At 53.7% G+C, this 27,394-nt stretch overlaps 3 long non-coding RNA genes across 5 annotated transcripts; 2 read left to right on the top strand and 1 right to left on the bottom strand.

Annotated features, from left to right (window-relative positions):
• Positions 1 to 6,138: 6,138 nt before the first annotated feature.
• LOC308176487 lies at positions 6,139 to 20,705 on the top strand. Its single transcript, XR_013938279.1, has 3 exons — positions 6,139 to 6,256; positions 8,873 to 8,982; positions 18,918 to 20,705. It is a non-coding gene; the product is annotated as an uncharacterized lncRNA (long non-coding RNA).
• On the bottom strand, positions 6,251 to 18,699 carry LOC308176482. Of its 3 annotated transcripts, XR_013938269.1 has the most exons (4): positions 16,873 to 18,699; positions 16,446 to 16,678; positions 8,718 to 8,907; positions 6,251 to 8,235 (listed from the first exon to the last, which is right to left on the bottom strand). It is a non-coding gene; the product is annotated as an uncharacterized lncRNA (long non-coding RNA). The 3 variants fall into 3 exon arrangements; XR_013938270.1 differs by lacking the exon at positions 6,251 to 8,235 and having other exon boundaries at positions 8,273 to 8,907; XR_013938271.1 differs by lacking the exons at positions 6,251 to 8,235; positions 8,718 to 8,907 and having other exon boundaries at positions 16,409 to 16,678.
• Positions 20,706 to 20,982: 277 nt separating the features above from the next.
• Positions 20,983 to 26,465, top strand: LOC308176488. Its single transcript, XR_013938280.1, has 4 exons — positions 20,983 to 21,457; positions 21,787 to 21,932; positions 25,895 to 26,030; positions 26,162 to 26,465. It is a non-coding gene; the product is annotated as an uncharacterized lncRNA (long non-coding RNA).
• Positions 26,466 to 27,394: the final 929 nt, after the last annotated feature.

Here is a 27,394-nt window from a genome sequence, read left to right as displayed (position 1 = left end):
ATGCACTTGTGGGCATGGAGCACCCTTTGGTGCTGAGGCTCTGCTGTGCCTGCACCAGTTGCTAAGGCAGCCTGGAGGAGCTAGAGCTGCAGGCGAGCCCTGGAGGATGCAGCGAAATTATACAGCTCATTTGGTGAAATAATAGCCTTACTGGCACAGGAGAATCCAGCAGCACAACAAATCCTGCCTGAGGGATCTAGGATTAGATGAAAAACACAGCAGCCACTTGACGCCAAGCACTGGTTCAGTACAAATCCAGGCTGCTCGCTCCCGGCTGCCCGTTTGTGCTCTTGCAGATCTCGTGCCAGGTCAGGAACTGTCTGCCTCAGGCATTGCCACGGCTCCCCGGGCAGCACAGCAGCTCTGGATAATCCAGTACCCATGGTGTGCACAGCATCCTAGGAGTAGGAGATACCCAGGATGTGCACAGCACCCAAGATGCATGCAAAACAGCACCCAAGATGTACCCAGCACAGCACCCAAGACGCATGCAAAATAGCACCCAGGATGTACCCAGCACAGCACCCAAGATGCATGCAAAATAACACCCAAGATGTACCCAGCACAGCACCCAAGATGCATGCAAAATAACACCCAAGATGCACGCAGCACAGCACCCACGACCTGCACAGCACCTGCAGCTCGCGCAGCACGGAGACCAAGGCACCGGGCCGTGCGTGTGCGTTGCGCTCGCCCTCACTAGAGGGAGGCAGTCTCCAACAGAAGCCGGCCGAGGATATTTCTGGGCAGCCAGAGCTTTCTGCAGAGAGGCCCTGAAGGGCTCTATCTTCCCCGTGCAGAGGCAGTTCCCTTGTATCAGCCCAAATCTGGATATCCCCAAAGCTGGGCTTGCTCCAGCTCTGTTTGGGTGGCTGGGCTCAGGTGGGCTTGCCGCCCCAAATCACCCTCCCAGGTTAATCCCCCCATCCCAGCACATGCAAATAGTGCACAAAGGGGCCTTCCTCCGGCCGTTCAGGTTTGTTTTCCGCCAGCACAGAAGATAACAGCTCTCCTGGACTGATATCGCAGAGCTGTGCACCCAGCACAGCCTGGCATAAAACCGCAAGTCCCTCTGCTAACAGCAAGCCAGGGCAAGCAGGAATGGCATTGACTGATAAATCAATGGGATTGATAAATGCAACTTGCTGCTGCACCAGGATTTTCTGTAGGAAAAAAAAAAAAAAAAAACTATAGGAAAAAAAAGCTTTTCCTGTAGGAAAAAGTAAGGGGTGAGAGCACAGGGTACTCACAGAGGGCAGCACAGGCAGAAAAGCAGTGAATTCAGGCTGTTTTTTCATCATTTCTCCTTCAAATCTGTTTGATTTGGGATGGATTTCAGTGGGGAAAATAACATTTTTGAAGGCTCGTATATTTGTGAGGAGTATTAGTTAGACCCCCATTATGTGCTTACAGACTTTAGGTAAAGAGGCAGACAAACAAACTACAGCGTAGCTGTGCCTAGAAATGAAATATAAATGAAATACAATTGTCACCATTCTTAACAGAGTTTTAAGCCTATTGGAACACTTTTTAAAAGTCAGTATAATCTCTATATTAAGGCACTTAGAAGAATACTGTTAGGTAATGAAATTTATAGAGCCATTTAATGATTCCCTGATGGACAGACAGGCCCGCCAGAGGGTACAACATAAACAGCTACAAAGACCTGGTCCAAAAACACTTTCTTAAACTTTCAACTTTGCATCTAAACTCCATTTTTCAGATGCTTTCTAAAATAATCTGGAATTAAAACAGATACTTTAAAATCAATACGGGTAGGTGGTTCCACTTCCCCTCTCGCCTTAGGGAAAGAAAGTCTGGTGAGGGATTAAATTAAATTTTTAAGGAAGTTTGAGAAAAGGTTCAATTTTGAAACCCCGGAGAGCCTTCATTAGGCTGATTTAGGGGAAAAAGCTGAGTTTCTGCTTTCGCAGTAGCACTCGGTGACATTTCTGCTGCTCAGCTGCTGGGGCAGCGTCTCCGCCAGCTGAGGGCTGTGCACCCCCCCCAGCACGGTGACCCCCCCCTCAGCTTGGTGGTTGCCTGAGCACATCTCCTCCTGCATATCTAGCATCCCAAATATCTCGTTTGGAAAGAGGGGCTGTAAACGTGGCAGCGCTAACCACCAACAATAAGTGGGAAAATATGATTTAGTCTTGACAAGGAACTCCCATGGAAGCTGCGCTTTCTGGCTCCCAAGGCATTTTAATGCAATATTCACCTAAATCACTGCATTTAAACATCCATCTGTTACAGGCATGGCTTAGTATAAACAGCTCCGAAAATTCAAAGGGGATTCAGGCGCAGTCTCCCAGCTGTGAAGGGATTTCTCTCTCTGCATGGGGGTTTGGCTCAGTTTGGGGTATCAAAGCAGGAGTTCAGGAGGAACTCAAGCAGGGCTTGCTCCATGCCTGCCTGTATCCCCTCGCCTTCCCACCCAAAAACCTCTGGTCACCCAACTCCAGGTGCGGGCCCAGAAAAGGCTTTTGGAGCAAAACTCATCAAATGAGGGAAATCAGCTCCTCTTTGGGAGTGGTTTCTGATAAACTTAAGCCATTGCAGTTGAAGCTGGGCTGCCAGAGCCCTTCTGCAGCACATTCCCATCCCCTTGCCTGCTCCAAGCCACCCTGGGGAGCTGATCCAGCCCCTGAAAAAATCATCGGCCTTTTCGGAAGGGTTATTTTTGGCCTCAGCAGCTCTTTGAACCAGCTCACATCCCGTCCCCTGGAGCAGGAGCCGTGTCCCATGGGAAGAGGATGGCGCAGGGCTCCCGATGCGGACGGGGTTCAGGAAGCGGGGTGCAGCCTCACGAGGCCATCTCCCCTCTGCTGCTCTAGGCACCAACCCTAGCTGCTGATGAGGATGCCGGTGTTGTCCCTGTGCAGAGGAATGGGGTGGGGATGCCGCATCCTTACCCTCCTGAAGCCATGCGGGGCTGCCTTCCTGGCCATGTGCATCAGAAAAGTTTGTCTGAGGTGCCCAGCCTGTCCTGCTTAAAGCCTGCACCATGCCCAAGAAGCTCTTTTGTTGGAAGACACTTTCCAAGACACGCATCCAAGCCAAGTGCTGCCTTCCTAGCTTTCTCCCTCTGTTTTTCTCCATCTTTTCACCCAGCTTTGGCCACAACTCGCTCAGTCTCGCCCACATCCCCCTGCTTTAAGCACTGCTGCATGCTTGCTTTGGCACAACGGTGCATGAAGGAGCTTGCTTTCGAGACAAACATGGGACACGTCTCCTCCTCCAGCCTGTCCCAGGCAGATAAAACCCTCTGCACGAGGCGGCCAGGGGTGCCTGCACTGATCCAGCCTTGCCAGCTCTGGTCCCAGTGTGTCCAGGCACGCCAGCAGAGGTTTCCCTGCTACAGCCACACCTCACCCGCCCGAGGGATTCACCAGCAGGGGTTCACCCGGCTTGCTGTGCACCCTGGACAAGTTACCCCGGGATCCCTCTGCAGCCACCAAAGAGCCTTCACTCCCCTGGGACAACCGAGCTGAGCCCGGACAGCACAAGAAGATGTCCCCAGCAACCCCCCAGCAAGCACTGGGCAGAGGCTGGGTCACATTTCCCCAGCCAGCAACGCCACAGCCAGCCCCAGGCAGCAGGCACAGGCTCCTGCTTTCCACACCACCGCTCTGGTTCACATTTATAGCAGCCCTGGGCTATTATATAACAAAAATCCTGATTTCATCCCCCCCCAAAACCCAGCCCAAAGGAGCTGGAGCAGATGGCGTGGTCAGAGCTCTGTCGAACCCAAGCAGCGGTGTTTGTCTTCTGGCTCAGCAACGCATCTCAGAAAGAGGAAATGGTTTGGAGACTGCTACTTTCTGAATTTTTTTTTTCCTCCAGTTGAACCAAGCGTAAACTAAATGCTGACATGAAGGAGCAACAGGGAAGAAGCTCTGCACCGAGAGAAGGTTTAGCAGTGGCTGAGCAGTTCCCACGAACGCTGTCCTGCAGGAGGGACCAGGCTGTGCTGCAGAGCACAGGGAGCTTTGCACAGAAAAAATTCTTCTTAACCAGGCTCAGAGCCCCCTCAGGACCAGCATGAGGATTTGGCCTGGGAGGTAGAGCAGAGCTGAGTCTCATGGCTCTGGGCATAGACTTAAACCCACACAGAGCACTGGGGTCCTCCCAAATTCCATGCAAGAAATGATATTGCACCTGAACAGACAGCCTGATTCCCCACATGTCTTCCCCCAGCTAGGGAATCGAGTAATTTCTGCTCAATAGCAAGCTTTACAGAAAATCTGCAGGCAGACTCAGACAGCTACAACCCACTCAGCCCGTTTTCAAGGGATGCGGTGCAGACGTCTAAAACCACATTATGGAATAGGCTGGCCCCATAGCTAGAGCAGAAACGATAAAAAGGAACAAACAAGTAGCTCGGCCCCTTGGTAAACACACGCAGCCCCAGCACGTAGGTTATGGGACCTGCAAGGTGCACGACCTTCTGCTCCAGCCACTGAAGCATCAGATAAATGCAGCAAAAGCACTTCCTTCCCCAGCACCCTGTTCTTAATGAGCTTCATTAACGAGAGCAAGGTGCACCCTGCTGATTTGAAAGGGGCCACGGTCAATTAAGCATGTTGGGGAGGTGTCTGTGTGAAGGTGAGGCTTGTTTACCATTTGATAGGGGAAACAAGGGTAAGAAGGTTTACTGTGGGGGTTAAGAATAGCCTTGCTGTAGGCAAAAGGAGTAAATCTTTTTATTAAGCATGCTTTTTATGGGTAATATCAACTCAATTATGTGGTAGATAGCTCTGAGCCCTGCACCGAGATCCCTGATGGAGGGAATCAGCTGCCGCAAGCCCGGTGAATGTAGAAATGCGGCTTTTTTCCTAGGGAGCTCGCAGGGTGAAAGCCAGCACAGGCACAGCCACTGGGTGGCAATCGCCATCCGGCACCAGCACCCCTGGGACCCGCGAGCATCCCTTCCCTTCACCCCGCATGCAAATGGGGGAACATCTGGCAGCAGGGCGACTTGTAAAGATAGCCCTCAGCGATGCAAACACAGGAACAGGGGCCCAGCCGAGCTGTCGTGAAGTTAGCATTTGGGGTTTTGTTTTTTTAATTATTTTTTTTTTTTCTGATGCTCATTTGCCTGTTGTACTTCGCCCTGCTGCTGCTTGCTCGGCTCCGTCGCTGCAGGGCTGTGGCGATGTCCCCGTGCCACCAGGGAAAAGCAACCCTTTGCAGTGGGGTGCTGTCCTTTGCAAGGTCTAAATTACCCTTGAAAGCTTCTGTGCTGCGAGAAGCAGGGCTGTGCTCGGGGCTTGGGCTTGCTGGAATCCCAGGGCACCCAGGCAGGTGTCCATGGGGGGTCTCCGAAATGCAGCCGAGGCATCTGTGCAATTCCTTCTTGCTCCCTGCGGCAGGTTTGGGGCGAGGAGCAACAGGCTGGGAAGGAAATCTATGGTCTGGGAGACTGCAGCCTTGTTAGGGTGGGAGCTGAGCTTCTGCCATGGGTCTTCTTTGCAGCCTTGGGTGAACCCCTCTGTGTCCCCCCACCTCGTTCTGCTGCCTGCACAGTGGGGACATCAACACAGCTCTACCCCAGGGGTACTGTGAGGACAAGCGTATATCCAAAATGCCCAGAGGACTTCAGCTGCTCTTCCAGCAGGTATTTTCATGCATACTGCAGAGCAGCACAGCTTAAACCCAAAGCCCTGATGATTCAGTTCTACGTACCAAAATGCAGCCGGCAGCAAACCACCGCACAAACCTTTGGTCACGTTGGCTTCCCCAGCCTCCCGCTGCAGTTTTCGGAGCCACTTTACCACCAGCGTTACCCTGAACCACACTGATAACAAACGTTTGAATGCCACCTTTGTCCCTCCTGTGCAAAAGGTGCTTCCTTCTGACCTTGGCTCTCCAAAACCAGCCTGGGCTGCAAACCCAAAGCCTGCTGTCAGATAACCCATAAACCTGAGCTGCTGGGTTGGTGGCCACGGTGGCGAGCATCCCCCAGAGCAGACACCTGGCCCCAAAATGAGCACAGCCATCTCTTCCTCCTCTGCCCAAACCACTGCCCAGCGGGAAGGAGGCGATGAGCTACCACCGCCCCGGTGCCAGTGAGTAAGGTGCTGTGGTTCCCCTTGGCTTTTGTGGGGCCATGGCTTGCGATGCTGCGATAGGTCCCGGGGCTCACCGCTGCGGTCGCTGCTTGAAGAAATAGCTGCAGTGGTAACGGCGAGAGGAATCGTAGCGGGCGGTGGAGCGAGGAGAACCGGGGCACTGCTGCCACGGGAGAGCAAAGGTACCCGGGAGCGGGGCAAGAGCAGAGGAAGGAGCCTGGCGGAGAGGGGGGGGTGATGGTACAGGGCCAGCAGCCGGGGCTTTTCTGCAAAGAGCTGCCCGAAAAGGAGGGAGAAGGGGAGGGAAGGGTGGAGACGAGGAGGATTAGGGTTATATTATGTGTTATATATTACATATTATGTGTTATACATGAACATGAGCTGCCTGTAAGGTGCATCTCCCTCGATCCCGGCCTTCCTCGCTGATCCCAAAATGAGCAGACGGTCAGCCCGATGCTGCCAGAAAAGGGGGGGAAAAAAAATCCCATTGCAGCTTAAGGAAGGAACCGAAGGCTGCCAGAGCCACTTCTTCTGCGAGGTGATTAACACAAACCTCCTCCAGCGGCGAGACCAGCCTGGCGGCTGCTGTCTCATGCCCGGAGGCAGCTGGCTGTGCTCCCCAGCAGAGGCTCGCCCCGCGGGGGTGGCAATCTCCTGCCCTGCCTTGTGTGCTCAGGGTGGCGCCGGGGCCGTCCTCTCGGAGACGAGTCGGGAGCCAGCGAGAGCCCTAACGCCACGTTGTCCTCCCCTGGCGAAGGCGACGAGTGAGGAATTTATCTGGGTGCGGCCTTCCCAGAAGGGTGAAGCTGATACCCAGCTAAGCTCCCGGTCACAAATGCTCTCAGTCGGCCGTGAGATTTCGAAGGGTAATCATTAAACAGGAAAAAGGCTTTATTGCTTACAAGGGCTTTGCTGGCCGCCAACATCTGCTCCCAACTCAAGGCTGTCAAGGTTTCCAGGAAACCCTCTTATCCTTTTAATCAGGTGTATTAAATGCTGAAATTCAGTGCCGGTGGGACATTTTAGGTGAATACCTCAGGCGATTAAAGTCCTAGTTTTAACCACAGAAATGATCTGGCGAGGGCCGTGACAAGGCAGCTGGGTGGAAGGGATGTTCAGGCACGAACGGAATTTGTTCTGTCGGTTTTAGGACATGGAGATGTGGATACAGAAGCACAAGAAGCAGGTTCGTGGGCTCTCCAACTCCCAAGGCCACCAGGTTGTGGTTCCTGGCCAACCCAACCACCAGACCCCTCCCCAGTTCACCACTGGGAGATGTCACCCTAGATAGCGCCAGCTGGTTTTATGGGAACCGGCGGCTCCGTGCGGCCATGCCCAGGCAGAAGTGAGGGCCCTGCTGCAGTTTCACGCAGGTGGAACCAAGAACAACAGGAGGTGCCGACACAAAAAAGTCCTGCTCTGGTTTCAATGGTGAACCACGCGGTTTTGTCGCATGGTTTTCATTCTCGGCCCGGGGGGGAGAGGAAAATGACTCCAATCTGGTTATTTCCCCCGAAACCGTCGCGAATTGGTGCTCGGCCAAACGAGGCAGGGCTCCCCACCCGATATTCCGTTCTTCCCTTTTATGGTCATAATCTGCCCTCTCCGAAAAAAAAATAAAAGGTGAGACTGGACCGCAGCGAGATGCCGTGGGTGTGCTCCCATGGCAGGTCATCCCATGACCTGCACCGTTGGTTCACCACGGGGCCAGGAAAGGGGACAAAACTCATCGGGCAGGAGGGGACATCTCCTGTGGGCAGGGTTTTGACTCAAAAAATGGAGCCAGACCCCTGTTGGTGATGTCGTGCTACCACCATGGGAGAAAAATGCTGACCATCACCCCAAACCCCAATCCAAGTGAGGAAAGTTCCTCCTCCCACCCACAATTTTGGGAGCAGACAGACAGTGGTTTCTGTTTGCAGGCCGTAGGCTGCATTTACACCTTCCAAGCAGGAGTTGAGCCCAGCACTGAGGGATGGGGTTCTCCAGGTAATTCACGCTGCAGAGGTCATACAGCAGAGGTCAAACCCCACCTCCAGGTGCCAAACCCTTCCAGAACTGGAGATGTTTGCATCTTCACTTGATTTTTCTGGGCCTCTCCTGATGGCCAGCCAACCAGCCCACGTCAGCCTTTGCTGCTCGGTGAGAAATCTGCCGTATCCTGCAGAGAGGAGGTAGATGAGACTGATAAATAACAAGCCACGGAGGAAACCACTTTCCCATCCTGACCTTGAGCATCCTTCCTGGGGGACCTGCAAAGGAGTGCTGGCTTTTTTTTTTTTTTTTCTAACCAGCAGCAGGATTTGCAATTACCTGCCCTTTTCAAGAATTAGGGGAAGCAGTCAGGACAAATCAGTGCCCCAGCCCCAATTCTGGATCCCTGGATCCTGGATCTCTGGATTCAGAGCCCCGACCCATTGCCAAACCTGACATGGGTGTGTACGTCTCAATCCAGCTATCAGTGTTTACTGCACAGCTCTGCCCTTCAAAAAAGGCAGAATATTTCACAAACGAGCTCTCTCGTTACATTTTGTGACTCTTTTAATTCCATTCTTGAGCAGAAAGTGGAACAAATCGTTGGAGGAGGAAAAATGGGTTGCTTGAAGGGACCTGTCACAGAGCTACGTTTGGCTCCCACCTCACCCGATCCCAAGCCTTGGTCCGGGACGTCTCTGTGAGATGAATAAGCTGCCAGGGAACGTGTTCCTTCCCAGCACCCCGGTGCATTTCCTCATACTGACTGCCTTTAAGATGCCTCTCCTGACACCAGCTCACTGAAGCGTTTGTTTGCTTTGCAGGCAGCGTCCTCCGCCAAGCGACGGGAGCGGTGGTGCTGCTTGGGGAGGACCAAAATAACGTCATTTTGGGCCCAGGTCGAGTCTCTGCCACAAAATATACCAGAGCCGAGGTAGGAAATGTGGGACTGACGAGCAGAGGAACAGGCGCTGAGTTTCCCTTTGCCCAAAACCCTCTCTAAGGCAGTGCAGCCACCCAAAGAGCTCATTTCTCTGCGCGCTCTTTCTGACAGCCCCGTCACGTAAAATTAGAAAGTTTCGGGAACAAATTCTCAAACGTGCTTCAGTTGCAAGAAGAAGAAATTAATACCATGGGGAAAATTTCCTCCCGGGCTGAAACTCATCTTGACGAACACAGAGAGAAATGCCCTGCCGAGTCAGAGGTGTAGGGAGGGGAAACTTGGGGGACACCGAGCTTTTAGCCTCCGAAAAATCGTGCCCCAGGCTTTATACAGCCGGTGTAATGTCGCTGTATAAATTCATGAGCCTCCCCCTCTGGGGAGCCGTGCTTCAGTGCCAGAAGATAGTGCAGAATTACAGCAATCAGAAAACAATCAAGAGCTTGGGAAAACGCTGATGAGAGGGACTAAAAAAAAAAATTAATAGGGTTGTTACAAAGACAAATGAGAAGGAATAAAATACAGGTATTAAATAATTGGAAGGAAGCAGGAGGTAGATTAACAGCTGTTTTCAGGAGCACAAAGAGCCATGAAAGGAGAGGAATGGACGGGAAATAAACCCCTGAAGGGCAGAGTTTCCCGAGGCAGAGCTTGCTGCCATCGGCCCTGAGCTGAAGTCACCACCCGAAGAAGTTCACGTGGATGATGACAACAAAAGAGCTTTCAGAAACCTGGTGGCCGAAATCCCCTCCACTCAACGCTACAGGCTTCTTGATTTTCCCTACAAACGTGTAGCCATGGGGCTGCAAGACCCCAGGCAGGAGCCCGAGGTGCATCCCCTACACGGCACCTGGCCTTAGGGGAGCTCGGCCACGGCTGGTGCCCAAAGAAAACTTCCCCTTGAGCCTTGTCCCATGGCACGGAGCAGAAGCCCTGTGCCACATCCCTCGGGATGACCTTAGCTCGGCAGATTCCTGGAAATCCACTGCCCGGGCAGCTCGTTACTGTTTAACTGCAGAGGGGAGGATGTGTTCCCACCGAGCCCTGATAAGAGGCACCACGTCCTACTGCAGGGGTTAATTAATCAGGGCGGCAGGCAGGTTAATTAATGAGAGCAGCACGCATAGCTGGTGGGGTTTACGGCCTGCTCCTTGCCCCAGGTGGGTACAACCCTACGAAATCAGACATATTCAAGGAGCAAAGCGATGGATGCTCACCGCAGGGCTGCTAACAAGGTGGTTTCTTTACTAGGGGTTGTACGATACTTGTTATTTTTTCCCCCATAAATCTCCAGCTCCCAGAGTCCTGCCGTTACATCAGACTTGCTCTTCCTTTTTTTTTTAAAAAAAAAAAAAAAACAAGAACTGCAAAGATTCTCCAAACGGAGAGACAAAGGCGAGGAGACATGAGGGTATTCGTGCAAAGGCTTTGCTTTTTAACACCAGTTTCATGGGCTCTCCAGGGTCTGACTTGTGTTATTTTGGAATACGGTGATTTAGGAAAATTACCGACCTTGGTAAGAGGAAGATGACGTGGTGGCCAGAAAGATAAAGTAATTAGGGGGATTAATCCTGCCTCTTGAGTTCTGCCAAGTTTTTTTTTAAAGCACTTGACCTCTGGAAGGCGAGAGATTGAAAGTGAAAATAAAAGGAAAGAAAAAGGTCATTAGTTAGATGAAAAAAAAAAAAGGAAAAAAAAAAAGTGCTGGGCTTTCACAACCCCCCTCCCAGTAGTTTTATGAATGCCTTCTCATACTTCTGGGCAAACCCCACATCCCCCGGGGGCCCCCGGCAGCTGGGACGGGTCCAGATGCAGGCAGGGGGCTCCGGGAGGAGGGCGGTCACGCAGCAGCACGTGGGGCAGCTCGGGGTGTCCCCGTCCCGGCACCGCCGCCGGGAGATGAGGTTTCCTTTCCAGTCGATCACTCTTTGCAAGCTGTCCAGGTGAAAAAAATATCGCTCAGGGGGAAAGGGGCACGGCTGCCACCTTTCACTTTCCTTTTCGGTCTTGGGACCTCTCCCAACGTCAGGAGGTGGCATTCGGAGGAGAGCAGCCCAAATGCTGGGGACCTTCCCTTTCAAAGCTTTGTAGCGGATGTCCACCTCTAAACAGTATTTTTAGGTCATTTTGAAGTCTCTGCCTGCTTCTTCCCCCTTTCCTATCAGTTAAAAACCAAAATTCCTGGAATCTCTGCTCCTGGCTCGAGTGACTCACCAGGGAGAGCAGGAGTGTTGTAACACACAAGCCACAGCTGCCTTGCCTGTGGCCGTGGGCTACGGTTTGAAATCACACTCACGTTTTGAGGTTTTCTCCTCACTGCTCTCATCAGTCTGCCTACATAGCAAGGACCGATTTTCTCGCAGCCAGATGTAACCTAGAATTTACAATCAAGGTTTTTTTACCTCGTTATTTCCCTCTCAGAAAGAGATTTTTCTCTCAAGGGTAAAATGAAGATAAAACCTGGGAGAAAACCTCGTGCCAATGCATGTCTTTGGCAGGGCCACCACCCTGCAGGCACGTTGCCCGAGGGACCTCAGCTGCTCTGTTCTTGCTTCTGAGCAAGAGGGAGGGCAGCGAGGTGAGCTCCCGAGGACTGCATCTCTCTTGCCAATGGAGGAAAAAATCTGCACACAAGCACGGGGCTTGCAGCAACCCAGCCAGGAGCGTTTCCCATCCCTTCCTTCTGCAGCCAAAAGGAAATTCTCCCTCTCCGAGCAGCTCGCGGCTCACGTTGCAGGCGCTCAGACGCGCTACCCCTCCCCGTTCTCCTCTCCTCTCCCTCTCATCTCCACCCAGCAGCAGAGCAAAATCACTTTTTCATTTTCAAAGGACGGGATTTTTGGTCCTTCCAGGCTGTCATTTCCCTGGTGCACTACCTGCAGGGGATTTCTCTACAAAAGAAGAGCGTGCGCCACAGGAAGACCTGCTGAAAGCAATTGGCTGGCCAGCAAGGTGCCGAAAATCTGCCTGACTTTTCAGCAGGCAGAATTAATTGGCTCCACTCCTGCTTTGAGCCAGGCGAGTATCTTTTGTTAGGAAGCAGAGGTACCCCTCGCAATTTCCTTCCCTGACGCTCTTTAATGGGATTCGGGGTGTTTTTAGCAGGCTCGCTCCCTCCTTTTGCGTGAGCCGTTTGCTTTCTGGCGAAGGGCACGCGCACATCGGTGCGGTTGCGTTTCCTTTTCGGGGAGGGAAGGCGAGCAGCGGGGCGAGCCGATGCCAAGAGCACAGAAGAGATATTGCACAACGCCGGGACAGCGCCGGCTCCAACCGTCAGGGCTGCGAGGCGGCAGCAGCGGCGGGAGGAGGGGACGTGCAGTTGATGCCTTTGCGGCCCCGGGGTCTTTTTATACTTTTAGGGAAGTTGGGCTCATCCTAAGTTCCTCTCCCACAGATTGTTCCTGTTGTTGTCGCTGCTCCGACCCCGCAGATCATGTGGCTCGGCATGACCTGGGTGCCGGCAGCCACGGGTGCCTCGGCCAAGCTCCTCCTGGCCCCGGGGACAGCGGTGCCCCAAGCCCCTGCAGCTCTACCCCAAGGATTTCACCAATCTGTCCTTCTTCTTGCTCTCAGTCCACCCCTTTAGGGAACCCCTTTAACTTCCTAAATGCAGCTCTCTGTTCCTCTGCGGAGGTGCCAGCCACCTTTGCAGCCATGCCATGGGGTGCTCCCGCCCCGGCGCCCCAACCTGTGTGCCCGTGGAGAAAAGCCACCTCCTTCCCCGAGCACGCTGGGCACGGAGGGCAGGGAAGGGTTGCTCCAGGGACGAAGGTGCAGCTGGGTTTCCTTTGGCTTTTACCCGCTGTGGCCGAGCCCAAAGTGCCTGCCGTTTGTGTCCTTTGTACATGGGACCGGGTTTGCTGGAGTGGAGCTCCAGCACACGCCTGGATGGCGTGCAGCAACGGGTCCCATCCCTCTCACTTTGTGCTACAGACACGGGTACCAAACAGCCACTGCGGGGAAGATTTTAACTCCTTGTGCCCACTGAAAATGAGGAGCCCGGTGAGAGGATGAAGGCGTGCAGGAAGGAGCAAGAGAGCAGGGACAGAGCCAGAGCAACCCCAAAACACCACTGCAAAGAAATGCAGCAAGAGGCGGTGGGGATTTGCTTTCTCCAGCTCTTGGCCACAAGAGCAGGGCAGTGGAGATGCTCTCACGAGAGCAGGGTGCTGGAGATGCTCTCTCGTGCACTGCCCCAGCTCCGCTTCCCTCCCCGCAGAAGGCAGCAGCTTTGTAAGGTCCAGCCAGGGCTGCACACTCATCTCACTAGCGAGGTCGTCAAAACCACCTGAATTTATGATAGCAAATTAAGCCCATGGAAAGAGCACGAAAACGGACATGTTGGGGTTCAGAGCAAGAGGCAGGGCAGCACCAGGGCTAAGAGAGGCACTGCTAGAGCAGCCAGCAGCCAGTCCTGCGTGCCACAAAATGCACTGATGGCACAGGGATGTACGGACCCTTCCTGTTTCTTTATCCCAAGCGCATCAGGAGGATGCAGCTCCTTAACAAGAGCTCAGGAACGGGTCAAGATACCCAAAGGAGATGAAGCCACACGTGGGGACCTGGGGGCACCGTCCCCTCCGGGCAGGCAGGCACCGGCCCCGCTTTCCCTGCATTTCCCCCAGTGACAACCGGTGCACGCATCTATTTTTTGCAGGGGCCTTCATCACTTCCAATGGTGACAGAGCAGTGACAATTTTGAGGAAGTGGTTTGCACGGCCCTCAAACTTTCTCCGAAATGCCGAGCACCACGAGGCAGGGCTCCTCGCTGCCGTGCCAAGGTGTGCACCCCTGGCACAGCCAGACCTCTTGTAGGACAGAGGAGGCTGGGTTTCCACCCTCTGTATTTTCCACCTTCGAAGGATGCTGTCTCCTTGGCACAGCAATGGCTTTTCCATCCATGTTTGTATCTTCAGATTTCCTGGGATGCCCTTGGGAGAGCAACTCCAGCAAGGTTTCAGTGGCTCCCACCCCACCGAGCATCCTCCAGGAGCTGCAGATGGTGCTGGTGCCATCCCTGCATGGGAAAAGGCAGCCAGGTCCCCATTAAATGCTGGCTGCCCCGCTGCTCCATCACCCAGCGCCGTGGAAAATCCCACCTGCCGTTAAATACTCTTTTTCCTCTAACCTTTACTCTTTTTCCTCTAACCTTGCAGCACGTGGCTCTCATACTGACTCAGTCCCGGCCCCCGACCAGCCCTGTGATCGGAGCGAAGCTCCTGCCGGACACAGTTTTTAGTCAATCTGCCCTAATTAACACCACAAAGCCTCTCGATGGCTGTGGATTCTTCCTGTTCATACGCACAAATATTTCCACTGCTCACTTTCCAAGCCACAGCATTTGGGTATTTTCCCCAGGCACACCTTCCAGCAGGAGTTGACATTCCTAATTTCAGGGATTGCCTTGGCATGCTTAAAAGTCACCTTTTCCTCTCACTATTATATTTATTACAAGCAGAAAAGAACATTTTTCAATGGCAGTTACTAAAAATAATTCGCTAAAAAGAAATCCAGGCACTAAACAAGCCAGCCACTAGTATCTCAGCTCTGTCTTGAAGCAATATTAAGATTAAGACCTTTTGAATTCTGCTAAGAAATGAGAAAAATTCATAATGATAAAATAAATCCTAGGCTGTCTGTAGGATGCCTGCTACAAATGCTCACGCTTTATCTGATGTAAAGAGTTGTTTGGGGAGGACAAGAATCCACAAATCCAAAGAGAAATGTTTCCAGAGCCTTATAGTGCAGAGAAAACGTGGAATATAAACGGGGTTTAGCTCGGTACGTGCACAGCCCTGGGGAATATAGGATCCGTGGCATACGGAGAGAAAGGAACAGGGAATGGCCCCGCAGTCCTTTAGGGCTCGTGCGCATCGCTGCAGCTCCGCGGGCTTGCTGGTGGGTGAGCTCCAGCTCGTCTCACAGAGCATTTGGTGCCTGCAGAAGGTTTGGGCATATTGTCTGCCAGAACACAGATAATTTAACGAGCTTATCATAACCCAGAGGGGTTTTATTGCATAATTGGCGCCGTGCTATTGCTGGATATGCCGCAGCCGTGCCGGTCCCACGGCATGCACAGTGTAAAAATTCATAGTGCTGAGCAAGCAGCGCAGTGCTGCATCTCCAGCCTTTATGGATCTGACAGATCTGGTGTAGGGACATGGGTGAAAGCACGCAGCAAAACCAGCCCAAATTACAGCTCTGCAGTGCTTGGTGCTGAATAACCCAGCACCGCCGCCGTGCACAGCCCTCGCGTGGGTCCCGGCCAGGAAACAGCTCGGAAAATGAAAATGAAGTTGCCCTAACCAGCAAAAATACTGCAGCGGGGCTGATTATTTTAGGTGAGAGCTGCAGCGAAGCAGAACCAGGAGTGGGCTGTCCCCCGCCCTCGAGCAGTGCACGCTGTGCTCTCACCCCTCGCTGGCTGCTTCCTGCCTTCCCCCCACCCCGGTTGCTTCTGGGATGGGTTTTGCATCTTTTCCCCCAGCTGGGTGGGATGAGAGGGGCCAACACCATCCCCAGCATGGTCCCCACCAACATGCCCAAACTCCCCATCAGCACCCACCGGGAAAGGCGTGCGGTGACCGAACCAGGCACTGTGTGCAAATACCAGATTTATTTCCTAGCAAACCCAATTATTTCAACAAAAAGCTTTTTATTTCCCTTCCCCAACCTGTGGCTTCTTGCATGCAAGAAGCTGCATGAAATCTCTTCTAAGGAAAGTCACCATCTGGGGGGGGGGAATTTGCAGGGCAGGCGAGCAGCTCTGCCCTGCGGATGGGCGAAATGGGGAACACTCCTGCCGCGCTGTGCTGGGTGATGCCCGGGCTTGGTTTTCGTTTCTGCGTTACCTCGTGGCTTTCTGGGAACTCGTGGGAGTCTCCCAGCACGGAGCGTTTTCATTAAGGAACAAGGCTCCTGTTTTCTTACAACCTTCCTCATCAACAAACCCAAAGGGGAGAAAGAGAATCATTACCCAGGAGAGGCTGAAAGCAGATTTTTCTAACCATGCTTTTCTCCTCTTGCTCCGTGCAATGCATCAAATAGCAGGGAGAAGCCCCCACGCCCTTTGCAGAAGGGATGGTGACAAGGACTGAGCTCTGCAGGGCACCAAACCCGGTCACATCCTGTCTCTGCAGCTCTGTCGGTGCCAGAAGCGATTTCACGCACGAGAAGGGGCCCCCGACCCCTCTCCCCAGCCCCTGCAATGCACTTCTTCGCATTTCATAATTGCCTTTCTGCAGAGGTTATTATTGAGTAATGCCTGTTTGGTTGAAAAATTGCACCATAAACAGCCAACGGGGAAGGAAATAAATAATTGCTAATAAATGTCAAAGTAGATTAGCAAACCAGAAAGGCCAAGAAAGAGCAACATATTTTTTTTTCTTTCTTTTTGGTTTGGAAAATAACTGCAGGGCTGCTGCAAAGATTGCATTTAATGAAAACTATTCCAGTACCTTGCAGGGGAGTTAGTGCTTTGTCATTTCCTCAGCCTGGGTTAAAATGTTGTCTGCCTCCTCCACGGTCTGCAGCAGGCCTGGAAAACATCCTTTTCTTCTGTAAGATAAGGAAAAGGAGCCAGGAAGCGATGGGTTTCTTCTGAGAAGGTCAGGAGCTGGGAGTCCTGCGTGCAAAGGGCTCTACCAGCTCCCGTGCTGGGAAATTTGGGGGGTTATTGCATCTCCAGGCTCTGAAATCACATGAGGTAACATGCCTATCACTGACATTTAGCATAAAATAAACCTCCGGGGCTCCATCAAGCAAAGAAAAGCTGGGGAAATAAAATTTCAAGCCTTAAATAAAGACCAAAATAAATAACGGTAGTAATAATAAAGATGACAACGCTGTTACTTCACAGGCTGCTGGTGTTTGGGATTTTCTGACCTGCACGCGAGCTTTCTGAATTTCGGCCACGCTGGGCTGCAGACCCACAGCCCAGCCCTTCCTGGAAGGAGAAGCAAGGAGCAATTTGGCAAATTCACCCCTTCAGCTGCGCCTCTGATTTAAAGACCCATTAACATCAGCGCAAAGCTGTGCTTTCCCAAACGACTGCGGTAGGCTCACAGCTGAGGGCCATAAAAGTAACTTATGGAGCAGCAGAGAGGGGAGGAAGGGAGAAGGCAAGCCCCTAAATCTGCTTGTGATCCCACCAGCGCAGCCCCGTGCTCGTTCCTGGGGCATTTTTCTGCCAAGAAGGGGCCGGTGCCTCTGCTTCCTACGATGACCTTACTTCTCAGAGTTCAGAAAGCTGCTTTTTTTTAAAAAAACAGCATGCACAGAAACTGCCCAGCGCGAGCTGCTTCAGCACAAATCCCGGGCATTTTTTTTTTTCCTTTTAATTTTCTACTCTTTACTCAGCAGAAACACACATTTCCTTGCTCTAGTCTTGAAGAAATAAAAACCTCAAGAGCATAGAGGATGCAGAAATAAATAGCTAACCCTTCACTTATTCCTCGTGGCTCCCCTAACTCCTGCCAGCTCAACTTGTGGTTGAGATTACAGCGATAAATCACAAGCTGCTCTTTGAAATAACAGCTCTGATTTCACCCGGCGTGAGGAAGGAGAAGGAGCGGGGCTTGTGCAAGGCAGGGGGACAGCGCCGTGACAGGCTGCCCCCGGGCTCGGTGGTGGATGGAGGGGACCCATCCGTGACCACACACCTTCAGGCATGCCACCAGCTCGTGTTCACAGCTCGACACAGCAGAGAGATGTTCCACCGAATTGATAAAGGGCTGCCGGGCTGGAGCATCCTCTCCGGTAGGACGGGGCTCAGCTGTGTTGCAAGGATGCTCTTAAAACATGCATGCAGTTACGGGGGGCTTCTATATAGTCACCAGCCTGCACCTGGTGCGCGAGGCAAGGAGCTGGGAAATGCTGCAGGGCTGCAGCAAAGGGGCCAGACCTGAGGTTTTCATCCCCAGTGAGAGATTTGTGGGTACAGCACGGATTTAGCAACTCCGCTCCCCAATAAGGCAGCCCTTTGGCTTGGCCGTGAGCCCCAAACTGCAAACACCGGTGATGCAAGGAGGTAGCGGTGATGCCCTGATAAATCCATGCGCGAGAACCACCAGGCACCCCTATTTCTCCTGTTGAGCCTCCCTGAGCAGAAATCAGCCCTTCGATGGGCTCAGCCCTTCCGTTCGCCTGGACCGAGTTTCAGCTCACGGCGGGGCACCTGCCGAAACTCGCGCCGTGCCCTTATTTTTAGCCTGTCCTCTCGGTCCCAGCTGCAGGACCCTCGCTAGGCGAATGGAAACCCTGCGGCCGGGCGGTATTTTTAGCTGTGTCCAGCTGCCGGGGCCGGGATGGGCGAAGGCGCACAGTGTGGTTTGAGCATCTGCAGCGAGGCCGGCCGGGCAGGAGCGGCAGAAACGGTTCCAGGGCTTTTCAGCCGTGCCTGGGGTGGGGGGAAATGTGGAAGTGGCTCCTCGATCCTGCACCCAGGGAGGGTTAAATAAAGAAAAGAGCCTCCACGGCCGGCGGGGGCCCTTTGGGCACAGCTGAGACCAAGCGGGGTGGCGGGACGTGGCCGTGCCGTGATGGGGCTGCCCCGTGCTTGGATCCGTTCATGCAAAACCCTACTGGGGCAAGGGAGGGGGCTAAGGGGACATTTCTCTTCCTCTCCATCACCAACATGTCTCATTCTGCACCACCGGGGTGCTGGGGCTCACCCCCGTTTTTAATTTCTGGGGGCGAGGACGTTGGGGGACGTACAGCCCCACAGAGCCGATGGCCCCGGCGCTTCCCCTTTCTCGGAATAAAGCATGGCGTTTCTCCAAAAACAACAACAAAAATAATGATGCTAGAGCTTTTACTTTTTTTTTCTTTTTTTTGCTCCTTTTTAGGTGAGTTTTGCTCCTTTTCGGGTGGGATTTGGGAAGTTGCCGCAGGTTCGTTTGCTTTCAACTTCACGTTTTCACTTTTTAAAGTCTGCTGCGGTGACTAATATCTGCCTGCCCGTGGCACACTACCTTGCTCTGGAAATACCCACCAGCACGTGGAAAACAAACAACAAAAATCATCTCCAAAGGAGCCCCCGATTTTCCTGCGTGTCTCAGAAGCCCCAGGGTCTCGGCACCAGGGGGACCGGAGGGACTTTGCAGCCAAAGCCAGTGGTGATGTCCCCAGGGGTTGACCCAAGTGGTGGCCACCAGACCTCATCGCCACGGCACATGGGTGGCTGTGGGATGGAGGTGCCACGTCCCCGTCACACAACCTGCCAAGGGCACTCGGGGCTCGGGCAGGTGACGTGGGTCCGTGCCCGGCGTCACTTTTGCACCGCCACCACCTTGGGGTGCCCGTGAGGTCTTTGGTGGGGTCTCCACTTCCCGAGTCTTCACCCAGAGCCTGACCTGAGCCCTGGCGCAGTTTCAGTGCCACCTTTCTGGGTTGTCCTTGTGCTGCCTGATGACATCCCATGATGTCCCACGGGACATCCGAGCCTGGCGTGACCCCGTAGCAACACCAGAGCCCGGATTTCATACGGCCACTCCACGCTGCTCTTCCCCTTGCCCTGTGCACTTCCTAGCAAAACAAGAATGTGTGTCTGCCTTCAAAGCAAAAGGCTCGGGATTTATAAATAAAAGAAATAAATGAGGTGGTTTTTTTTTGTTTTTTGTTTTTTTCTGTTCAAAATTAGCCCCCGGCAGACAATGTGTACGCACAGCGAAAGACTTGGTTTCCTGTCTGTTTGTCAAGGCTCCTAACAAGCTTCCTCTGTATAACAAACCCAGCCGGAGGGCGGAAAGGGTAAGGACCGAACTGAAATGTGTGCAGTGGGATTGCACAACCTCCCTGGCCGTCAGGGGCTCCTAATCTGGGGGCGGCTGGGCAGGCTGGGAGTGCAACGTCCCTTCTGCAGCCGCCCAGCCGGGGCTGCTCGAGGAGCCGCTGCAGGCGACGGCATGGGTCTGCGCCTCCTTCCCCTCCCGAAATAGTTCTTCGGATCCACAGACGAGTCATTTGATTTCTCGGCCAAAAATACCTTCCTGCTCGGCGCATGGGTCTTGAAGGAGGAGAAGGGGCGGCGGGCAGCGCTGCAGCCCGGGGTGCTGTTGGCTGTGCCCAGCGCCAGCAGCGCGGTGCCCGAGGGATGCTGGCGGGGATGATCCATGCCGGGAGTGTGGGAAGCGCAGGCAGCGCCGAGAGTGATGACGCAGCGTTGTTCTTGTGGTATTTCTGGCCCGGCCAGAAGTGGGAAGTGTCAGAAATCTCATGAGATGCAGCCCGGCCTTGTGAGATTTCCAGCGCTTTTGCAAACCCCTGAGGGCTGGATTCATCTCTGACCCAGTTCTCTCGCTCTTTATTGCTTATCCCTGGGGATGTGGCTTATCGCTGCCGCGGGGCTGGTGCAGGCGCATGGACGAGGCAGGAGCAGAAGCGGGAGCAGAAGGGTCAATGCCTCACCCCGTGCTATAGCCTCCTGTGCCAAAAATGGTGGAAAAAAAAGCCAACACAGCAATGAGCCCAATGGCATTAATAATGGCAGCAGAATCACATCTCTCATTCACTCATTCATACTCAGATGGCAGATAAAACACTCTCCCCATCCCTGCAGCTTGTCTGGTGCAGTAAGGTTTCCCCAAATCTACTGAATAAGGCTCTGAAATAAAAACATGGGATGTGAAATGATCCTTCATTAACTGCTAACTCAATTAAACACGTTCCTGTGTGCACGGTGGGGGTCCAGGCACCCAGCAAGAGGCACAGCGGCTGGAGCAACCGCATCCCCTCCGCCAGATCTGGGCTGAATGATCAAAGCAGGAGAGGTGAGCTGCCTCCTGGGGTTTGGTGGGGGACAGGAGTGGTTTGAACATCCTGCCTCTGCTCTGCCCTGCCAGCACTTTGGATGCCGAACCCGGTCAGCAGCCTCGGAAATGCCAAATTTCTCCAGGCTTCGTGGAAAGAGCAAAACGAGCGACCCTTCTGACGGCGAGGCTGAAACGCGTGCCCAACCCCAGTAGCAGACACCTGAGAACCCACTCAGCGCTCTCTCAGCCTGATGTAAATGAGGCTGGGGCCACCAGGATGGGACCAGCATCAGCCGCCAAGTTTCACCCCGTCACTGCTGCCGCGAGGCGCTTACAGTAATGCCAGCAGAGAAAGCATGGAAGGAAATTCTGATTTCAACCAGGGGCACCCCCAGCGCGGCTCGCAGCACGCCCCCCCTTTACTCAGGAGGGATTTGAAGCGATGTCACGCACGGCATTACGGAGCCACCCAGCCGTGTCACGGTGTTTGCTTTTCCCCCATCACCTCGCCGCGTCTCGCATAGTCAAACACAAAACCAGATAGCTGAGGTCTCGATAAGAGCGGTGCCATGCATGCTAATCAATTCCCGGCAGGGGCCAAAGTCCAAATTCAGCCCCGAGGCTCGGTTTGCTGTCAGGGCAGCGAGTCTCGGACCTGGCTCATCCCAGCCCTGCAAGGAGCAGGACGAGCTCAGCCGAGCAGAGAAAACATTTATTTGGTGAATTTTACTTTGCTGTACACGCGGGTTTTGTGTACCAGAGCTATTTTTTTTTTTTAACTTTTTCTCTATTTGCTTTTGAAAATCTGGTCTTGAACTGGAATTTGTTTTTAACTCCGCTGCTGGCATGCAAAATTTCCAGTTGGAAGTGGATGTTTTCATCAGGCTGAGCTGAGCGAGGCAGTGAGACTTCCCAAACTGGCCAGCGCTCTGTGCTGATGGCCACCAAAACCAGTGGGAATTGGGTGGGAAATGCCTTTTTCTCAAAGTCTTTGCAGAGCTATTGCCTGGCGCTGTGCAAGCAATGACACGTGTGCTTATTTCACCAGCGTCCCTCTGCGGAAGGCCGTTGCTCGGATTTGTCTAAATATGGACAATTCGAGCCCAAAAGGCCGTGTCTGGTCCACGAGGAGGCTGTACCAAAGGAAACCATCAAGAGCTGCAGAAAGGAGAGCGGGTCCGGGCGGACGCCGAGGTATTTGGGCAGCTCGTGTCAGCGAAACCCCACTTTTGCCAGCGTACAAAACTGAGAGCAGCTCTGGGGGCCGGGGGGAAGGGGACGGGGATTTTTGTAGCTTTGTGGATTTTCAAAGCCTAAACACTCGTCTTTCGGAGGGCTATTTCGGAGCCGGCTGAGATAGCCGCACCTGCAGCTTCAGATGATAAAACGAGAGCTGGAAAGGCACCGGTTTGGGGGAGAATCAGGTCTGTCCTCTGTACGCCATGAAAAAAGACTGAAATATAGTGCAGAGTGGAGATCAAAGTTGGTCTCGATGATCCTTGTAGGTCCCTTCCAAATCGGGATTTCTATGATTTTATGAGTGGAAAAAAAAACAAAAAACAAAAAAAGGGGGGGGTAAAATTGCAGAAAAGAGAGGAACCTTGACTCAGAAATATTTCTAATCTCAAGGAAAAGCTAACAGAGGTGTGCTCGAGTCAGTGCGGCTGAGGGTCAAGGGCAGAGCAGCTCCCACAAGGTGGGTCCCGGAGCTGTCAGACGCAGCACGGTGCCCGGAGAGCTGGGATCGCCCCTGGGTGCCTCACTGGCGGTCAGGCTGGAAGCGAGAATTTACAGCACGCCTATAAAAGGGAAAAATCAATGTTACGACCCATTCCTGCCCTCGTAATTTGCCATCCGGCACTGCCTTGAGCAGCACATCACCTCTGCCACCAGCCCTCGCCCTCCCGAGCAGGAGGGAGGACAGGACCAGACGCGGCAGCCAGCGCAGAGCCGAGCGCAGCTTCCTCCTGCAGCTCAGGCTGCTGCTGCTGCCACTTCGCAGCAAATGTGAAATAACCTCTGAACGAAGCAAAAGCTGCTGCTCTCCTTCGGCCAGGGCCCTTCCTGGGGCCCCGCAGTGAAATTCAGAGAGATGCAGAGCAGGAAAAAAGGAATGCTGCTGTTTTAGGGACGCAGAAGAAAGAGCTCCTGGGCGCGCTGGGCGCTAACGAAGCAGCCCGGCCAGGTGCCTGCCTGCTGCCCAAACCCTCCCGCAATGCCAGCTCCTGGCTTTGTTGCAGGAGAGCAAGCTTCACCCCGAAAGGCTGGATGGAGAAGACGGGCTCCTCCAGCCCCAGCAGCCCCAGAGCACGTCCCCCAGAGCTGCTCCTGATGCTCCGAGCCCTCCCTGTGCCACCTCGGGCCCCTCCACGCCACGGCTCCGCTGGGGCTCGACGCCTCTCCTGGGGAAGTTGCATACCGTGACTTTGACTGCCCGGCACGGCGACCTGTAAAGCCCCTTGGTTTCTCACAACCCACGGCGAGGTTATAATTACCCCAGAATTTCCAGTCCCTCGTGAAGACCGAGAGTTTCCCACATCCACCCTGAGGGCAGAGCCGTAGCTGAGCGGGCACGGCAGGTTCGCTTTTCCCCTGCTTGGCCCGCCGCTGGCCTCCTTCCCTGCCACGCACCCACCAGAGGGAAGGCAGCACCGCCACTTGTCGCGGCCAAGAAAGAGGAACCGAGGCAGCACCTTGCGCTGGAGCCACGCTCAGGCACATCAGAAGAAACCCAGGAGATTCCCTCTTTTCCAGGAACACTGGTGCCATAGCCAGCCCCATGGGGACAATTCTCTGTCCCCTCTCTGCCCTCCCCTCTGTCCACAGTTCCCTCCTGGCCGTCACCCTGGGGAGCTCATGGGGATGGCCACCAGAGCCATGAACCCATTGAGGACAGCGGCCAAGTCCCCGGAGGTCCTGGTGTCGTGAGCCACCACCTTGCAGCTAAAAGCTGTGGTCCAGGCTGCGCCTCTGCCACCAGCTTTTGGGATTAACACAGTGAGATTCATCTGCAGGCTTGTTCCTTCATCTCGCAGACATCCAGCGTGGGCTGAGGTTGGGTGCAGGACGTTTGGCTGGCCTAGGTGTGGCAGACGTTCATGCCTGCCTGTTGATTTATTCCGCCAGCTCCTCCTTGGCTGATTCAGAGATAAGCCTTTCCCTCCATCTGTCCTCATTGACCCCTTTCCCCCACCTTCTCGATCCCCTGCTTGGTGGTGAACACCACAGCCACCTTCCCAGCAACCTGACCATGAGACCCCTGCCTCCGGGATCTCCTCGCCGTTGTTCAGGACTTGGGGACACCACGAGGAAACATTTCACACTGGTTTTTCCCTCACTGCCTGAAGAGGAATCACGTCGTCCCTTCCCTTCTCCACCTGAGAGCCATCTGCCCCAGGAGGCAGAGCCTCAAGACTTTGCCCATCCCTCCAAATGCCAAATATCTGGGATCTTTGCAGAGGAGGTGCTGAGACCTTCCCCCAGAATAAAACCAGGCAGGGTGGTGACACCACTCCCTAGGCTGACCCTTTTTTCCATTTTTTAAGCCTGCTCTCTGGGAAGACCAACCTGCAGACACACCGCCTCCCGCACCCTGCAGACGTGTCCGTGAGCCAGATTTATCTCGGGGAGAAGTGGTTACCGCTCGAGAGAAATACAGAACAGAAAGATCCAGGCGAGGGAATCACTTGTTTCGAACCCCCGCGCTGCTTCCACATACGTGCTGCTTCCCAGCGGGGGCTGCAGCGCCGTGCCGGAGGGGCTCCCCCCACCATCCAGCATCGCTCTGCAAAAATGGGGAAACGCTGATTTTGGTAGGAACCTCGCCGAGGACCTCCGGCGGTTTCAGGTCCCGGGGCGGATTTAGAACGAAGCTCACGGTTTCGTCCTAAGGTGCTCAGTTGGGCAGGGAATTGAGACGCTGGGGATGAGAGAGGTCCAGGAGAGAGAGGCATAGCGTGGATGGGGACCTGGCTCGAGTGCACTGAGGTATCCGATGTCCAGGAAATGCGCGTTTCCTTTATGGCTGCAGCGAGCAAATAGACTATTACTGAATTACAGCTCCAGTTTTGGAGCTGGAGACGGTATTAATATGCTAAGAGCTGGACGCGATCCCAGATTACAGCTGGAGGCTGCCAGGCGACTGCTGTTTGGAGCTGACCTCGCCCTCCAGCTGGGTTATAGGAATTGCCCCATACACCTCTCCCTGCCCAAATACAATAACCCTGCAGGCATCTGTATGGCACACTGCAGCTCCCACGAGCACAGGTTTGCTCTCCAGCACAAGGGAGATGACCAAGGCCCTCTGCTCTCCCGCAGCATCCAGGTACAAGGCAGTTTTTCCCAAGACATTGGAGCTCATAATTCAGCTCAGCAATGCTCCGTCTTGCAGCAGAACCAGTGCAGGACTCCTCCAGCACCTTTTCTCTTGGCTTTTTGCAGTGGCAAAAAAAAAATAAGGTTAAGGTCCAACAGCTCTACAGGGGTAAGACTCGCTTTGAAGCTCATCATCATCAGAAGGAGGAACCAAGACTTGCTGGCAATTGATACTATTGAAATCCACAACCTACTTGCTTCAGAATTGAAAATCACTTTGTAGTTTGGGATTCCTAGCCTTTTCCTGTAAACCATCAAGTGGAGAAGTTTACGTATGCCACGGCAGTGAGAATTGGGACAAACTCTTCTGAACATCCATCTGCTGTCACACATCGGGGAAAAAAAACGAGAGAAAAATGAGTGTTTCTCCATTTTTGAGTTTTTGTTTTTAAATTGCCGCTTTACCAAGAGCTCTGTGCAACAGCCCGAAATGCCCTTTATCTTTCCATTTTCCTGAGCACCAAAGTGCAAGTTCTTCCGTGTTACTTCTCCACAAAATCTCCCCGGTATCTGAGAGGCGTGACGCAGGGAGCTGTCTGACTGCGTTTTGCACTGTTGGTGTGGATGGCCATGGTGATGCATCAGGGTGTTGTTGCAAGCAAATCGCACGCACCAGAAATAGGCTCTGAGCAGGACACAACATCTAGGCACATGCAAACTCGGGGGGAAGGGAGGGGATTTCAGCCTGGACCTTGGTTTCACAGGGCTGGTCTCATAATAAACCTGATGGTCTGACAAAACAAAACATGCATCACTCTCTCTCTCTCTCTGTATTTTTGCAGCTGTGGCTTGGGTGGAGCCTGGTTTTATGACCTTGTGTCTGGCATTACGGCAAAGAGTCGCAGGAGGAAGAGGTCATCTCTCAGAAATGGAGTCAGAACGACAAGTGTCCGGAGTTTGGGATCTCCTTACCTCTGGGTGAGCCCCAGCTTTCTGCAAGCACATCTTGCTTGAGGAAACCAGCATCCTGCCTGCCTCTGGGGCTCAGCTCCCATGGCTGCAGCCCTCACCCTCGGCTCTTCCCATTGCCTCCTGTCCCTTTTTCTCAGCCTGCCATGCCCAGGGCTGATGAGATGCCTTCAGACACCTCCCATTGCCTGCACGGGGCTGATTTTCTGACAACTGTGATTTGACACATGAGCTGAGTCCCACCAGCAAGGTAGGGTTGGAAACCCAAATCTTTGGGCTTCACCAGTGATGCCTGTAGGGGAGCTGTCCCACCAGTAGGGGAGTTGTCCCACCAGTAGAGGAGTCGTCCCACCAGTAGGGGAGTTGTCCCACCAGTAGAGGAGTCGTCCCACCAGTAGGGGAGTCGTCCCACCAGTAGAGGAGTCGTCCCACCAGTAGGGGAGTCGTCCCACCAGTAGGGGAGTTGTCCCACCAGTAGGGGAGTCGTCCCACCAAGCTCCCTTCACAAGGCATCCCTGAGGTTTGCCAAGCCCCCTCGGGCAGGGAGGAGATGTCCTGCTGCCGGTGACCACAGGACGGAGGGTGCTTCCCATATTACAACACGCTCACAGGAAGAGCCCGGAGATGCTCTTCGTGGACACGCTGCTGTGCTGAAATGGGGCGTTGAGCAATCAAACCAGTTGGAAACCCTGGTGTCTAGAAATAAAAAAGTGACTGTTTTTCTAACGCCTAGAGGGGCCGGTGGGGGCCCACGCCAAGCAGCAGTGGGTTGGAGGAAGCAGCTGGGGCTGGGTTATATTATGTTCCTCAGCAGCTCAGCCGTGAGTTTGGCCCTGCCATTGGGCTGTGGCCGTGTCTCTGCGCAGAGCTCGGCCCACGGAGCTGGGTGGAGGTGGCTGAAGAGCTCGTCCCCTTCCTCCAGAATGAGGTGGATGAAATAAATCTGAGGAGTTTAGCTGGGTGGGGGCGCTGGGTCCAGACCTCACCTTCCTTCTCCCCAGTCTGCTTCTCACATTAGGAGACTCGTCACCACGTTATTTTACACGCAGCATCTCAAGCATGCAGTAGGGATGGACAGAAGCTGGTTCAGCTCACAGAGACTGAATTCTGCTTCTGAAGACATGGGCAGTGGGCCTTTTGGTGTTTGTTGAAGGGCAAGTCATGGGAATCTGTGGACCCACCACACACGGCATTAAGGAATGAGGCTGATAACACTGCAGGATATAGCCAGGCTCATTTTTCTCCCAAGGAAAATGATTCCCGGTGGCACAAAAGCCTTCCAGGCTGGCATAGCTCAACAGCACGGTTGGCTTTGAACCCATGTAACACTCCAACAGCAGGTGAGGGGTTGAAATATTTATCAGGTCTTTCCC

The sequence above is a fragment of the Anser brachyrhynchus genome (assembly GCF_964034855.1).
Source record: "Anser brachyrhynchus genome assembly, chromosome: 12".
Classification (NCBI taxonomy): domain Eukaryota; kingdom Metazoa; phylum Chordata; class Aves; order Anseriformes; family Anatidae; genus Anser; species Anser brachyrhynchus.
Note: the sequence above shows the minus strand (reverse complement) of the source record. Positions and strands in the feature narration are given on the sequence as shown.